The sequence below is a fragment of the Pinus tabuliformis genome, chromosome 6 (genome assembly GCF_031772625.1).
Source record: "Pinus tabuliformis cultivar Carrire ecotype Pingquan chromosome 6, CPIR1, whole genome shotgun sequence".
NCBI classification, from domain to species: Eukaryota; Viridiplantae; Streptophyta; class Pinopsida; order Pinales; family Pinaceae; genus Pinus; species Pinus tabuliformis.
This window is the reverse complement of record NC_142292.1, coordinates 339,115,694-339,130,528: the sequence shown is the minus strand read 5'-3', so window position 1 is coordinate 339,130,528 and position 14,835 is coordinate 339,115,694.

Here is a 14,835-nt window from a genome sequence, read left to right as displayed (position 1 = left end):
AAATATCCAAGGGTACAACATCAAGATCAAAATCATCTACACATCTTCGTTACATGTAATTTGGCTTTATCACACACCCAACTAGGAGGGTAGGGTTTCAAATGAGGCTTGATATCTAACCCTAACTTCTTAACCAAGGACTATGAAATAAAATTTTCTTGTGAGCCCAGATCAAACCAGGTTTCCACTTTAGTATGTTTCATTACGACTCTAATGTGGAACAATTCAGTCCTAATTTTTTCATTAACAATAGACTCATTTGAATAAATTGTACTTGCATGAAATTCAGAATTTTCATTAGCACGAAGAGAAAGAGTACCTTGTATGCCCACTGCTCTGATATGTATCTTGTCACCGAAATCAAATCCAAGGTTCTGTTGTATGGTTGCCACCATATTTTTCTTGTTCTTTCCACAAAATATCTTTGTTTTCAACTCTGGATGAAACTCCCAAGAGTTTTCATCATCATGGACTTCCTTCCTGCAATGTGTGCAAGATGGATTTTCTCCTTCCTCCTTCTTGGTTGTAGCTGCCTTTTTGTTCATTCCCTTTCCTTTTCCTTTGAAATTTCCATTATGAGGTTTGAAAGATGATTTCTTTTATAATTCTTTCCCCTTCTTTCAAGGTGAATGAACTTCAAATTGGCCACATCAATAGTAGTAGGCTCAAATAACAACAAAGAATGTTTGATGTAACTTTGTAAAGCACCAATATACGTTGTTATAGTTTCTGTTGAATCAAGTGAAATACCCAAATTCAAAGCTTGTTTTCTAAACTCTTATGTGAAGCTTTATACATTTTGACACTTTCCTTATCTCAAATATTGCCATTCCATTAAAGCTTTTTGTCGATAATCCAAAGGATAAAACTAATCTTTTAATGTAGAAATTAAATTGGACCAAGAAGAAAGGAGATTACCCAAGTTTTTGCTTCCTTTCTACAACTTTCTCTCCCACCAGACGAGAGCGGTGCCACTTAGCCGAAGAGATGCTAATTGGATCTTGGCCTTATCCTCCTCGATATGTTTAATCCAACAATATAACCTTGATCTCTCTAATCCAATTGTTTAATTTATATGCATTACATTCTCCATTGTATGTGGGCAAATCAAACTTTACATCTAGCTTCAAAAATGGCTTCGTAGATGTATTCCTATGATGTCTGTTAGACTGATGAGAAGAGGAAGAAGAAGAACTGTCACTAGAGGATGGAGAGGGTGGTTCAGGAGGCTCTCCTCTTCCACATTCATGATTTACGGAGGCATGGTCATTTGGTTCTTTCTTCTCAGGCTTGATTGTCTTCTCGTACTCTACAAACAACTTGTTGACTTTCTTTTCCATGGTGAAGAAGATCTTACAATAATTTCAATCTTCCTCCATTTGAGCTTCCTCATCTTCCATGTTCCTTCTTCATGTTGCACACCCCAATTTGGGATCAAAGGATTTGAGTTTTACTTCTCCTCTTTGGAGCTTTTTCTTGGTTAGAATTCACTCATGCAACTCGCATCCAGAAGACCTTCTCTAATACCAAACTTGATCCAGATCTTTTACTTCATGGATGCATAAAAAATTGCATATAAAAGAGCATGTAACTAAGTAACTTAAACATATGAAAAGAAGAGTAAATAAAAAATAAACCATGAGATCAAAGGACTAAAATGATTTTATTATGGAGTTCACCCAGTGTGGGCTACGTCTCTGGGCCTTGCTCAAAGTGGGGAGGCCTCTTTCACTAAATGGTATCATAAATGAATTACAATCAAATTTACACAAATGACCCTTATACCTCCATTTTTTGGCATGGAATAAAAATGAAAAGCTTAGTTTCAAAAACAAATATCACCGTTGGATTCGTGGAACGAAATCGTGTCAAACGACTATAAAATTGACCCTGTTTTGTGCAAGGAACCTCTAGAGCTCTAAGGAATCTTTAGATTCCCTCAAGATTCCTTGCAAAAATATTCTTCTAAGATTCCCTAGGAATATTTCTCGAAATTTGTGCCCACCTGGGTGCGCTTCCATCCTGGGCGTGCTCCTGGTTCCACCTAAAAATCAACTCACGTTGCTCGGTTTCACCACTCCTCACCAGGCTTGGACGAATGATGGGTTATATGTAATATTGGAGGTGGATTTTACAAATCTCGGGTCATTGACCTGTTGGTTGGAAAAGGAGAGTTTGTTAGGGGTAGATCGGTTTCAAATCTTGCCGCACCCAAAATATGGTTCGATCCCTTTTTTAAATAGTTGGCATTTATTGTATGGTTGTTGGTAGCGTTAAATTTGGGGTCGCCCGTTGGTGGGACGACCCACCTAGTCCACGTTCAAACCCCACCAACCTCCATTCCTATATTTAACAATGGGTTGAGCGGGTCCGTAAGTGGATGTTCCACCCACCACATTATATTTAAAAAATGTCATTGGGGGGTGGTGACGTGCCACCCCATTTTTTAAATTATTTTTTATATTTTTATTTTGTTAATAATAGTTAAAATTCTAGTGGCGGTTTTAAGGGTCACTGGACAAATTAAAGAGGTTAAAAATTCACCCATTCCGACCATCAAATTCTGTGCACTGGCCCTTTGTGAAATTTTTTCCTCGTTAGCGAATGCCACTACGCCTAGTTTGACCAGAACTTTGACTGTGAATATCTTGAGCATACGAACTCAGATTTGAGTTTCATTCATGCCATTGAAATTAGGATGACAAGAACTATGATCGAGTCTTGATTTCACTTCAATCCAATGAATTTTAAAATTTATTTATTTATTTTATTTCTTCTTCTGGATTCTGAGCATTTCTAGATGACCTGGATTATCGCTTGGATATTTCTCTACTACAGGATGGGGAGACGACCTGTTGTGTACTTGGCATTAGGTCAACGTCTTGGTTATGTAACTCTGGTTTGTCCATGTGTTGGATTTCAATCAACTCCTCTATCTCTTGAGCAAGCTCTTTTACCTGCATCTTTTTTCTCTCCTCCTCTGACTTCTGGTTTTGTTCTAGCTCTTCAGCTTGTCTCAGTGTTGGTTCTTTTGCTATTGTCTCCTATTTTCACCTTTGTTCTTCTTCTTTCTTCTACTTCTCTTCTTCATCTTTCCTCTTCTATACCTGTTCTTTCCACTTCTTTCACTATGCTTCTTGCATCCTCTGTTTCCTCCTTGCCTCTACTGCTAAACCCACTTTCATAATGGTTGGATCTTATTTCATCTTGTAGCTTTGTTCTCCCCGTGGATTGTGCACAACCTTCCTCTTTCCCTTCTCGTGCACTGGGTTGTGTACTTCTTTCGGTGATGCCTCTAGAGTGCCTGCCTGCTGCAACCTATGAAGTTCTTGCCAAACTTATCTGTCTCGAGACTTGGAGGCATTGTAACAATTCCTCCATCCATCCTCCTTCGGCCAGTGAAAGGTTCTGCTTAGCCATTGAAAATGGATTCTCGCACAATGGTCTTTGAAAATACTCCTCGTATAGCACAGATTAGAATCCCGAGTACTAAATGCAAATTTCTCTATTACCTTCCCTTCAGTATCTGCAACTTTAAAGTTCTTAATCTCGTATAATCCGATCTGCAAAGGAGGGATAGGCCAAGGTTCTTTATTCTTCCTGTGAAAATTTGTTGATAACCATGTGGAGAGATGAGATGCAATCTCTTGCATGACTAACTTGTCGATGGCATACCTTGATAAAAGATGTGGTGACTTCTGTCTGCTGAATATCATGAGGAAACTTCCATCCGGTCAGGTAAACCATTCTGCTATCTATGACACTTCTTCCATTGCACCATGTGACATGCAAGATGGCTCTTTCTCAAATATCATGTATAACGGAATGAGGAAGTGATCAATTATCTTCTCCATTACTCCTCTGTGGTTGCACTTTGAAAGTAGCTTGCAATAAACATACACGACAAACTCTTGTGGTGTCCAAGTCCAATTCATGCCAGGGAATGCATTATGTTCGCAGATTGCATTTAGTAGATATGCATACATAAGAAATCCCAACATGGTCCAATAAGAAATCCCACCCTTCAAGAAAGGTCTTGGTGCTCTGTTGACCATAGAGTCTGCAACATAGGATGATCAACAAATTATAGACCCTCCTGAGATATTTTGTCTTGTATGTGTTGATGGGTGTTGGATGAAACTTTAATGGCTCTTTCACCCAACGTTTAACAATCTTCTTGGTGCTCACATGTCTAGTCTTCGCATAGAAGTATGAATCCATGAGTGATTCTAGCATGGGTAAGTGGTTATAGTCTGCTGCTAGAAAAGAAGAAATCCTCCATGTGTTGGTACTGCCAATAATTATAGTCTTTTGATTTGTGTGAGACAGTGTCTAACTAATAACATCTGTGTAACAACCCTGGTTAAAAATCCATGTAAAAATATATAAGGCCATGGTCATGGGACACATATTCCAAGCCGAATGGTGGGAAAAACATCCTAGTGGGTGTTCATTTCGGTTATTATGGTTGAGGAAATTGACAAAGACAATTGCAAAGGATTTGGAAAGGCATGAGGCATTAAATGGAATTTTATTTATGAAAATAATGGAAATTAGGAGAAAAGGAAGGTGAAAGGTCATAGGTTGCATGAGAGGAGGAAATTGAAGGAAAATAATGGAAAATGAAGAAAATAGAGGCCTCATTAATAAAAAGTCTTCTGAGGATCAGTTGGAAAGCTTTTGACGGGTTTTGGTGGAGCTCTCTTCTATTCTCTCTCTCTCTCATACTCTTGAGTTTTCTTGGAGCACTATTGGAGGAGAGTGGCATACTTGGAGTTTTGGAGGAAGAAGACAAAGGAAGAGAAGGAAATCACAAGAGGATATCATGATCAACAATTATAAAAGATTTTGCTTGCATTTTTTGAGTTCCATGTATGTTCCCTCATTAGTTTTGGCATGCATGGCATATGCATGTGGTTTATTGGTCATCATTTATCATTGGCATGAAGGATTTCCTGAATTGACATTGGATTTTCCTAGCCTTACCATTTCCTAGATAGCCATGGTGTTGTGGGTTTATTTCTTTATTTTTCTGGTTGGTTCTCATGTTTCATTTAGCTTGGGTTGAGATACTAGTTCCTGGAGCCTTGGTTGGAAAAATGCTCTGGAGCCCTGTAACAACTTGGGTTGAGTTACTAGTACTAGAGCCTTGGTTGGAAAAACACTCTGGAGCCCTTGGTGGGTTGAGTTACTAGTCCTGGAGCCTTGGTTGGAAAAACACTCTGGAGTCCTGTATAAGAAGTGGGTTGAGTTACTAGTCCCGAAAGATGGGTTGGAACAAATCCTCTGGAGCCCTGAAAGGCTTGGGTAGAGACCAATCTGATGATGGTTTTGTGATGTACTACTATGGGTGGTTTGGCCTCTGGAAGCCCTGGATGGTTTTGATTGACGTGTTTTATGAGATCCCACATCCAGGGGTGACTGTCTAAAGAGAGATTTGGCTCAGTCATATCTACATTCAGGTGGAACGTGGTAGTCCCATACCGATTTGGATTTTGCATCATTAATATGAGGTTATTTCTTCTTGTTACCTCATGAGTATTATATTGGTTTATATGTGGATTATATGGTTGTTGTTTCCTTGGTATTTTTGTTGTTACTATGTTGGTTATGAATATTTATTATGACAATGACTATGTATGGATCTCATCATTTTTTCACTTGTAAGTGAATGAACAATGTATCTATGGCCTAATGGATGAAACTGTAGCTAATGTGTCGAGGCATCAACGATTCTTAGTGATTCTCAGATGAGTATCAGGCCCCTATTCTTAGATTTGTTGTTTACACCTATAGATTACATATTTGTGATATGTTTGAAGAAATTCATGTCATGGCTAGTAGGGGTCCAGTCAAGGGCTTGTTCAAGTAATTGCATTTGTATCATCATTGCATTGTTTTCTTTCTATTTTGAAGGTATCATGGAATTGTGGGCATTGACCTGGGCTCTAGGCTTGAAAAAGTGGCTCAAATCTTGGGGACACTATCATAACACTGAGCAAAATAGTCCTTGGATGTTGGCATACCATGTTGTGGGAGCATCCAGAGCCCTCTAGATGCTGGCATTCCCATATCATGGGAGCATTCGGGGCTAATTGGTCTAAAAAATCGGTGGGACCCAGGAGTTGGTTACCTGAGAGGTTGGGAAAGATCCTGTGAGTATTTTTATTGTCATGGAAGGTTTGTATGGTGTGTTTTTGTCGGTTCCACTTCCTTAACGTGACTTAGGAGGTTAAATCATGTCATAGTAAATTCCCGTCACATGTTTACCCTAGTTGGCTGGTTACTTGGGTAGATCTAGGAGGAGGGGGTTATAGAGTGGTATCAAAGCATGGTTCACCCCTCAAACTGGATGGGTTGTGTGTTGGTCATGCATTCTTGTCTGTTGCATATGTGTTCCTTATGCTTGTAGTTCATGTGCTTGTTGCATTTGCATGGTGGTGATCATGGTTGTATTGATGTCACCATGTGAAGGTTGACAGTGTTGTTGTGGAATGTGCCATCATGACTGTATGGGTGTATATGCATTATTATGCATGTCGGTGTCTATATGCATACATTGTCATGGTTATGGTTATGCATGTATGGTAGGTTAGACATGAATTGTGAGGTCATTGTATGCAATTAGGTCTTCATGACGATATTGGTATGTTATGATGCTAATGTGTTGGTTGAGATGGAGCAGGAGATGTAGACCATTAGAGTGAGGTTGTGGCACTAGACTTTGGGGGAAGAGAAGATTGTCATATAGAATTTGATGTTGGGCATGAAAGTATGTAGGTTAATGATTGCTATATGCATTATGGTTACGTGTATGTCTTTGATTCTATTGATGTTATGGTCACATTCATGATAGATGTTAATTGATTAGTGTAGTCATATGCACGTGTCGGATAGTCATGAATGACAGTAACATGTTGTTGTATGAATTTCTATTGTTGTTTTATGCTAGATAACTTGATGATTATGTTATAAGTTTTTGATGAGTATGTTATAGGTTAACTTGTTGTTGCCATATGATAGTATCTTGATCATTAGGTTATATGTTGTTGATGAACATGATATATAACTTGTTGTTGATTGTTAGTAACTTGATGATTAGGGTTATTACATTAAGATCTTGATGTTATTATGTTTTTTGCTAATTTGGATCGACCTATGTAGATGATCATGGTTATGACATTAAGGTATGAGTTAATATGTTGTGATATTATGTCATACTAACCTAGACTGACTGTACATATGTGATTATTATGTATGAATGATAATTGTTTATAAGTTTATGATGTGAATGTGTTAGTTAGTGACTATTATGGATATCATGGTCTTATTTGTGTTTGAGTTGATGTGTTGTGAAGTTATATCATGCTAACTAGATTGATTATGTAGACAAGATAACCTCCTCTGAGATACATTAAGGTATGAGCTTTCTTATGTCGTCTACTTTGTGATTGAATGTTTGAGTATGTCGTCTATTTGGTGTTTGAGTGTCAGTGTCTATTATGTCATCTATTTGTTGTTGAATGTTTGATTAATTGCATGATATGAGTATGCGTCTATAAGATGGCATTAAGAAGTGATCTTGTTTTAAGATGGTTGTACTAACACATAGGTGCTGAGATAGCTGACATGTACTTGAGTGTAAGTAGGTGATACTTGTAGCATTATATCTAATGATTACGAGTGACTATGGATTGTGACATGATTGTTAGTCTTGGTAAAGTTTGAATTCAAATTGATAGATATGATTGTCTTGATATTTGGAACATGTGATCGACAAGTGTGAGCAGTTGCAGGGAAACATGCTTGGTATTAGCTTGAAAAGGTAATAATTGATGTGTTTATATAACTAACAGTTGGGTGATGTGACAATGCATAGTAAGCCTTGATTGCAGCAAGGTAAAGGTAAAAGAAGGGAATTGGGTGAGAATTCCTGTGTCTATGTTTGGAAACCACAATTCTAAACAAATGAGTGCTTTGCATACATGAAGTCTTATTAACCCTAATTTGTTTGAAATTATGTGGATATGTGATATATTCATGGACATGTATTTGACAGGTATAACACCTCGTGTCTAGTTATAGCTAAATTTGTATAAGGAATTGGAGTCCCTTGAGAGATCGTGTGGATGTGTTCAGTTACAAGACAACATTCTTGGCACAACAAGGTAAGGTAACCAATGTATTTTTATGTTTATTTATGCATAACAGTTATGTGTTGATGGCAGTATGATTAAAGGGATTGCATGGAAAAGAGGCTACCATGAAATCTCGAAGAAGGCTCAGGTTGAGCTTTCCCTTAGAAGCATTGGGAACCATGGGGATTTAGTCATGGTGTTTGTTGTCAGTCTTGTGATTTTTTATTTTGGTGCTTTGTTGTGCTTGATTGCAATTTTTTTTGTGTATTGTGCATGGCCATGCCACTTTGTTTATGGTGTCGTATTCTTGTTGGTTTTCCATGGTTTTCTTCTTATTTTCTTCTCGATCTTACCTTATTGTTTTGAGAGTCTTGGCAATTGGTTGGGGAAGGAGGAAGTTAATGGAGCTCGAGGAGATCTATGTGGTACCTGACAGGTAAGGTAAGACCTGGATGAATCTCGGTGCATGTATAAGGGCAGCTGAAGGAAAGAGTATGATAGCCAATTGGACTGGTTGGGTCCATTGGTGTTAATGGACGATGGATGGAAAGTCATGGGAAAGGTAATCAAGAAAGGAAAGGTGAATGGATTTGAGGCATCATAAGCCTTTGTTATGTTGGGAACTGTTGTTATCGATGTTGTGCATGTGTTGCACACATAAATGGAGTTCTCTTAACCTTGACCTTATGATATCTAGTAATTATGTTGTGACCATGATTATGCTAATGTATATATGTGTACCCATTATGTATTTATGTATTTCATGTCTAACAGGGTCATCATGGATCATAATTATTAAGGCTAATATTTATATGCATATATGTGTATGTATGTATGTTGTTATTTGACATGGTCGTTAGGAATCATTCTTGTGGAGGAATGATTGCTTACACAGGTGAATGACATGAAGATGTTCCTGGTTTATGAGGAATCAAGTGGAAGACTAGTCATGACAAATATATGAGGTTAGTATCATGTGGTTATGTGTTGATATTATGTGATTATATTATATCTATGTTATGTACATGCTATACTAAGGGATGCATCATCGAAATGAAAGAAGTTTGGTTTGCGGGATGTTGGGATAAGCATTGATAGTGGAGAGACACTAGAAGCAAGGTTGCTTGGTAGAGACAGTGTGGTTTTGGATGTGTGGTACCATTGTTGTGAATATGTTTTATATTTTGTACATGTTTCATTTGTGATGTTGTGCGCATGCAGTGTTATGCATATATAAAGTGTGTGTACATGTTGTTTATGAAATGTTATGTATAGGATGGTACAGATAGTGTTGTGTGAATGTTTGATATGTAGTGTTGGGTATAGATGGTGCTATGTAAATGTTGGATATGTGGTGATGTGTACATATTGTACTGTGCGCATGATGTATATGTGATGTTGTGTGCATGTTGGATATGTAGTGTTGTGTACATAGGGTGATATGTACATATTGTATATGCATTTCTATGTACATATGGTTTTGTGTTCATGTTTTACAAATGGTGCTATGTACATATGGTGTTGTGTGCATGATTTTACAAGTGGGTGTTATAGCTCCAAATCTCACTCTTATGGTTTGTGATGCTGTACTCATGGCCTAGGGCAACCCCTCCTTCCAGACCTGGTCCTAAAATTTAAAAAATAGTGTTTTATCCCTTATACGCAACATTGCCCTGAGTTAAACACGTGTATACGCGGGTCTGTGTATACCCAACCCATGTATATGTATTAAAACACTTAAAAAAATATAAAATTCCTCATTTTCGGGCGGAGATCGCGGGTTTTACCTGCTGCACCTGTTAGTGCCCGTGGCCCAATTGTTCCCAACCAACTCCCAACTAAAAAACTACTTTGGGAGAGGTATAAAAAGACCTCAAAGGGAAGGCCTAAGGGAGGAGAGAAGAGAGAGAAAGGTTATTATGCTGAGATTTTTCCCCTGACCAGGTCTGAAGTCCCTTGTGCCTTCTGCACTTCCCCCATTTGTCTAGGAAACCTTTGTTTCCTTGTGTGTTGATGTTCATCCACCATTTATGACATCATGGAGAGAGTCATGGAAGGAGTTTGTTAAAGGCTTGAGGCTAGAACGGATCTGGAAGGAAGCTTTGCTTGGAGCCTGCTGAAGGTGATTCAGGTGAAAATATTCCTTTTTATGTACTTTATTTGTCTATAATAAAAGAAACACATGTCTTGGTTCCCGAAATGAATATTCTTTATGTTAATGATATTCATGTTTAGAATTCATATGTAAATGGTTATTTGGATTTCATAACTAACTACCTTTATTTATAACATGAAGATGGTTTCTTTATAAGTTTTTGTCCATATACTGCTGTGTTCTTTGAATTGGTTGTTTTGCAGGACAAAAGAGAAGAAGGGAACTCCAAGAAGGGTTTGGACCCTAAAGGCCTTCTCAAACGTAGGACCTAAGGTACGTACCCTTTACAATAGAATTTGCTTATAATAGCATAATGGCTGTGTGAATGTGTGCTTCTTTGAATAGACAACTTTCAGTCTGCTAGGGTTTCAACCCAAAAAGCCCTAGGGGAACATTTCCCTCCATCAGAATTGGCGACTCCACTGGGGACAACACTCTTGTTGTTCCTAGTTTGGGTGTTTTTCAAGCCAATCAGGGCTCAGCTGCCTGTTTGTTTGCTGTTGCTGTCTGGTCTGTTTTTGGACTTTAAGTTTTGCCAGTTTCTTCAGTTTGTTTTTTATTTTTCTTGAAACCTTTTATATACGTTGTTTTTCTTAGTTACAGAGGCGTATGTACGCATGTTTCTTTAAGTGAACCTGCGTATACGTAGGTTTCCTTAGTTACAGTAGCGTATACACGCATTCTGTACATAAGTACAGTCGCGTATATCTTTCAATTTTCAAGATTGGTAAATATTTTTGTCTCTGAAGGTCTGTCTGGTAGTTTGAGTTAGTTTGAAACAGTCATTTTCCAGTATCAGTTATTTGTTTTACATCGAGCATCTTGTTCCGAATTCTCTCTGATTATAAGAAGTATTGGTCTTGTTTTTTGTTGATTGCAAGCATCATCGTTTTTGCTAAAGCACACAAGATTTCTTGTTAGGAATCTTGGCTGCTCTGATTTATCAGGGTAGGAAGATTGATCTCAATCTTTGTGTTAACTTTGCTTTTGGTGACTTTTTGTTTGCTTGACAAAAATCGCTTTTTGTGACCATCCACTTCTTTGTTTCATGAAAAGTTGTTGATTGACACTTTCTTGGAATTGGTCTTTTTGATCTTTTTGATTTTCATTGCCAAAGCTTTCATTGCTGCTTTTGATTGTTAAGAGCACTTTTTAACACATTTATTTTTGTTGAGTTTTCATCCATTGTGTGGGGTCAAATTTCAAAAGTGTTTGATTGCCTATTCTTCAATCACAAGTTTCAGTGTTGTTGAGAGCATTTTTTGAAAAGACTCTTTTGTTGTTGCTTTTGAAGAAATTTTTTTGAAAAACTTAGTTTTGCTTTCTTGAACTTGGTTTTCATTTGGTTTCCTTTTAGTGAGTGAAAGTGCTTTATGTTTGTCTTAGAACTTGTTTTTAGTGTTTAGATGAAATGAATTGTAGCATCTCATATTCCATCTAGACATTTTAAGTGGCAAGATAAAGATTGATAAGCAAGCAACTTTCATTTGTTGTTTTTAGAGTAGTTTTTAAATCTTGCATCCGCATATATTTGTTGCATTAGGATAGATTTGCATCCCCTTTTAGGAATACATAGCTTTGTTAGCTTTTGTGAGTGTGAAGCGTGAATTAACGAAAAGTAAAGAAAAAATTTGCTTTATTAGAAGTTCCTCTGAACCCTATAGAAATTTCTCTTCATCGAAAAACAAAAAAGTGCATGTGCATGTAGTTAAGTTTTTATTAATTTCTTTTGCGTCAAAAAACACCACTAGTTTCACTTCCGTTACCTTGTGACTTAAAGAACAGCCTAATTTAAAATCAAGCGCTAACTAAAATTCACTAGAACTTTTTGTTTTAGTCAGTTACACCAACAAGTTTAGGATTTTAGGGCCTTGGATTAGGCGAGTGGAGAGTTAACTCTCCAAGGCCATATAAACATCAAACGTAGGAGTCTGAATAATGAGAGAAAATCCAATAGCGTTAGGAAGACCAGGAAAGCTCCAGATCTGGGAGTTAAGCACGAGGGTCTGTGAAGACAGGGAAGAGAGATACCCCCTCTCCTACTTGTCCAAACTTACCTCACGACTGTTCCGCCTGGCTTCTGTGACGAGTTGGTATCCATAGTTGCTACTCCTAGGGATCTACACAGGTGGCTACAGAGGGGAATCCTGTGGCACCTGAGGTCGACGTTGCATCACTCTCGACAGTACTACTGGAGGGCACCCTTGCGAAGCTTGGGGGCTTGCACCGGCGTAGGCTGTTGTTAGGAGGTCAGCGTAACTTCCTCTGATACCTTCGCTGATAGGACTGGGCCCTCATCATCCCAGACTATCTTTGGAAGGCCCCTTAATTTCACTTTCTTGTATTTTGGTGTCCGGTCTTAATCACCCAGAGCGGAAATACTTGGAAGTTGTTTGACTGGCTGTTATCTTTAGGGACTTTATAGTGTGTGCTTTGTGCTCTTAGTTGGCCTAGCTTTCAATTTTTTGAGTCTTTAGTTAGATCATAACAAAAAATTCAAAGTGGCTGACCGATCTCCTAGACGGTCTCGAAGACTTCGTGGTCTTTCACCACCAAGTTTAGAGCCTTCTCCTAGAAGGCGCAGAGGCAATACTACCGGTGGGTTCCGTCCCACGCCGGTTGACGCATCGGGGATTGATCCTCCTCTCGGGGGCATTAGTGTTCAAGCAAGGCCTGGCACTTCTAAACAAGAGAGGGACACTCCAGTCCTTTCTCGAGTTCTCTTTCAAGCGGAGAATAACATAGAGGTAGAAGAACTCTCAGAGTCGTTAGCGGCTCCGAATTCTCCACTGCCATCTAGTCATCCGGACGTATTGCAATACGTTGGGACTCCGACGCATAGACCATCAAGTCCAGGTTACGCTACGCGCTTACCATCGATGACCACTACTGGAAGCATGGCTTCTACAAGTGCTACGACTATGCAAACTCCAACATCGGTGCAAGGAGGAGGAACGATTTCCATCTCCTCTGCTTCCTTGTTTGGATCTTTTGCTAGCACATCTTTAGTTGGGTCTACCTCCATTCTATCCACGAGTGGAAATGCCCAAACCAATGTTTTTGGTACTAGATTCTTCCCATTTGGCACCCACTCACAGGGTATTCCATCGGTTCCGTTTAGTGCTGCTACGTCCATGATGGGCGGATCGGCTTCATTCCAGGGTTTTCCTTTCGGAAGTGGTCATATACCACATTCCAACCCAACGATAGGATCCATGCCTTTTTCTTCTGTAGGACAAAGCAACAACCCTTTCCAAGGTTGGAATAACCCTGGGGTTAGTGGCGCGGGAACAGGGAATTTGTTTATCGGCCAACAAGGGAATAGGCCGTACTCCACGGTTATTTCGTTTCAAAGTATTCCTCCCCTAGCTTTGGCTTGGAATCCTTATCAGGGGTTATCAACTCCTTATAATCCTTTAGGAGGAAACTTTGCTGGTTATGGAGGTTTTGTGGCCGGAGTTGGTCAAACTCCGAATTTTGCTGGATCACAAGGCTTGCCTTTTGGTTCAACCAGTTCTACGGGTTACTTCGGGCAGCCTGGTGCCTCCCAAAATCCAGGACAATCTTTTCAAAACTTTGGGAGTTCTGCCCATTCTGGGTGGAACCCCCAAGGTCCTCCTAGGCTTCCGTTTTTGGCAACGTTGAACTTACCAGATGTCACTAAGTTAACAAATGACCCAATCAAATACAATCCGGCCTGGTCTCCGGTCCCAACCAAACTCCCTTCGGACATTCCAAAATTCGAAGGGAAGAGCGATGAAGACCCAGGCGACCATGTAACCACATTCCATTTGTGGTGCTCATCTAACTCCCTTATCGATGATTCGATTAGGTTGAGACTCTTTCAGCGCACCTTGACTGGCAATGCGGCCAAATGGTATATAGAGTTTCCAGGGGGCAACTTCACATCTTTCGCTGACTTAGCCAATATTTTCTTAAATCATTTCCAGTTTCCTATCCGCTATGATGCCGGAACTGAACTTCTGGCCACTTTTCGTCACGATAAGGCAACTCACATTTCTGACCATATTCAGGAATGGAGACGGAGAAATAGGCTCATCAAAGCCAAAATCCCTTCGGAGTACCGTCTCGAGTGGTTTTTGAAATCTTTACAACCCGAGATCTCCAAGGATGTCTCCATGTCTGTGGTATATTCTGAGGAGCAAGCTATTTTTACGGCCCAGCAATTAGAATTGATCTACTCTTAGTCTGGGATCCTACAAAAATACTTGCCAGATGCTCCTGGGTCTAAGGTTGACGTAGCTAAGTTGAAGCCAGGTCCGCACGCGGATGGTATCGTCGGGTCAGTAGACACAACTACCGTGAACTTGTTGAATCAATTGCAGCAGTTGTCCTTACAAACTGCTTCTAACAACCAAGTCACATCGTCTAATCCCCCGGCTTTCCAAACTTCTTCAATTAATGCCGTCCAATCTGATAACCCAAAGGAAATCAAAATTCCGATGGGAAAAAGAAAGGACGAGGTAAGAAAAAGAACCAGGATGGCAAGCCTGATGCAAATAATTCCGGCAACAACAATGG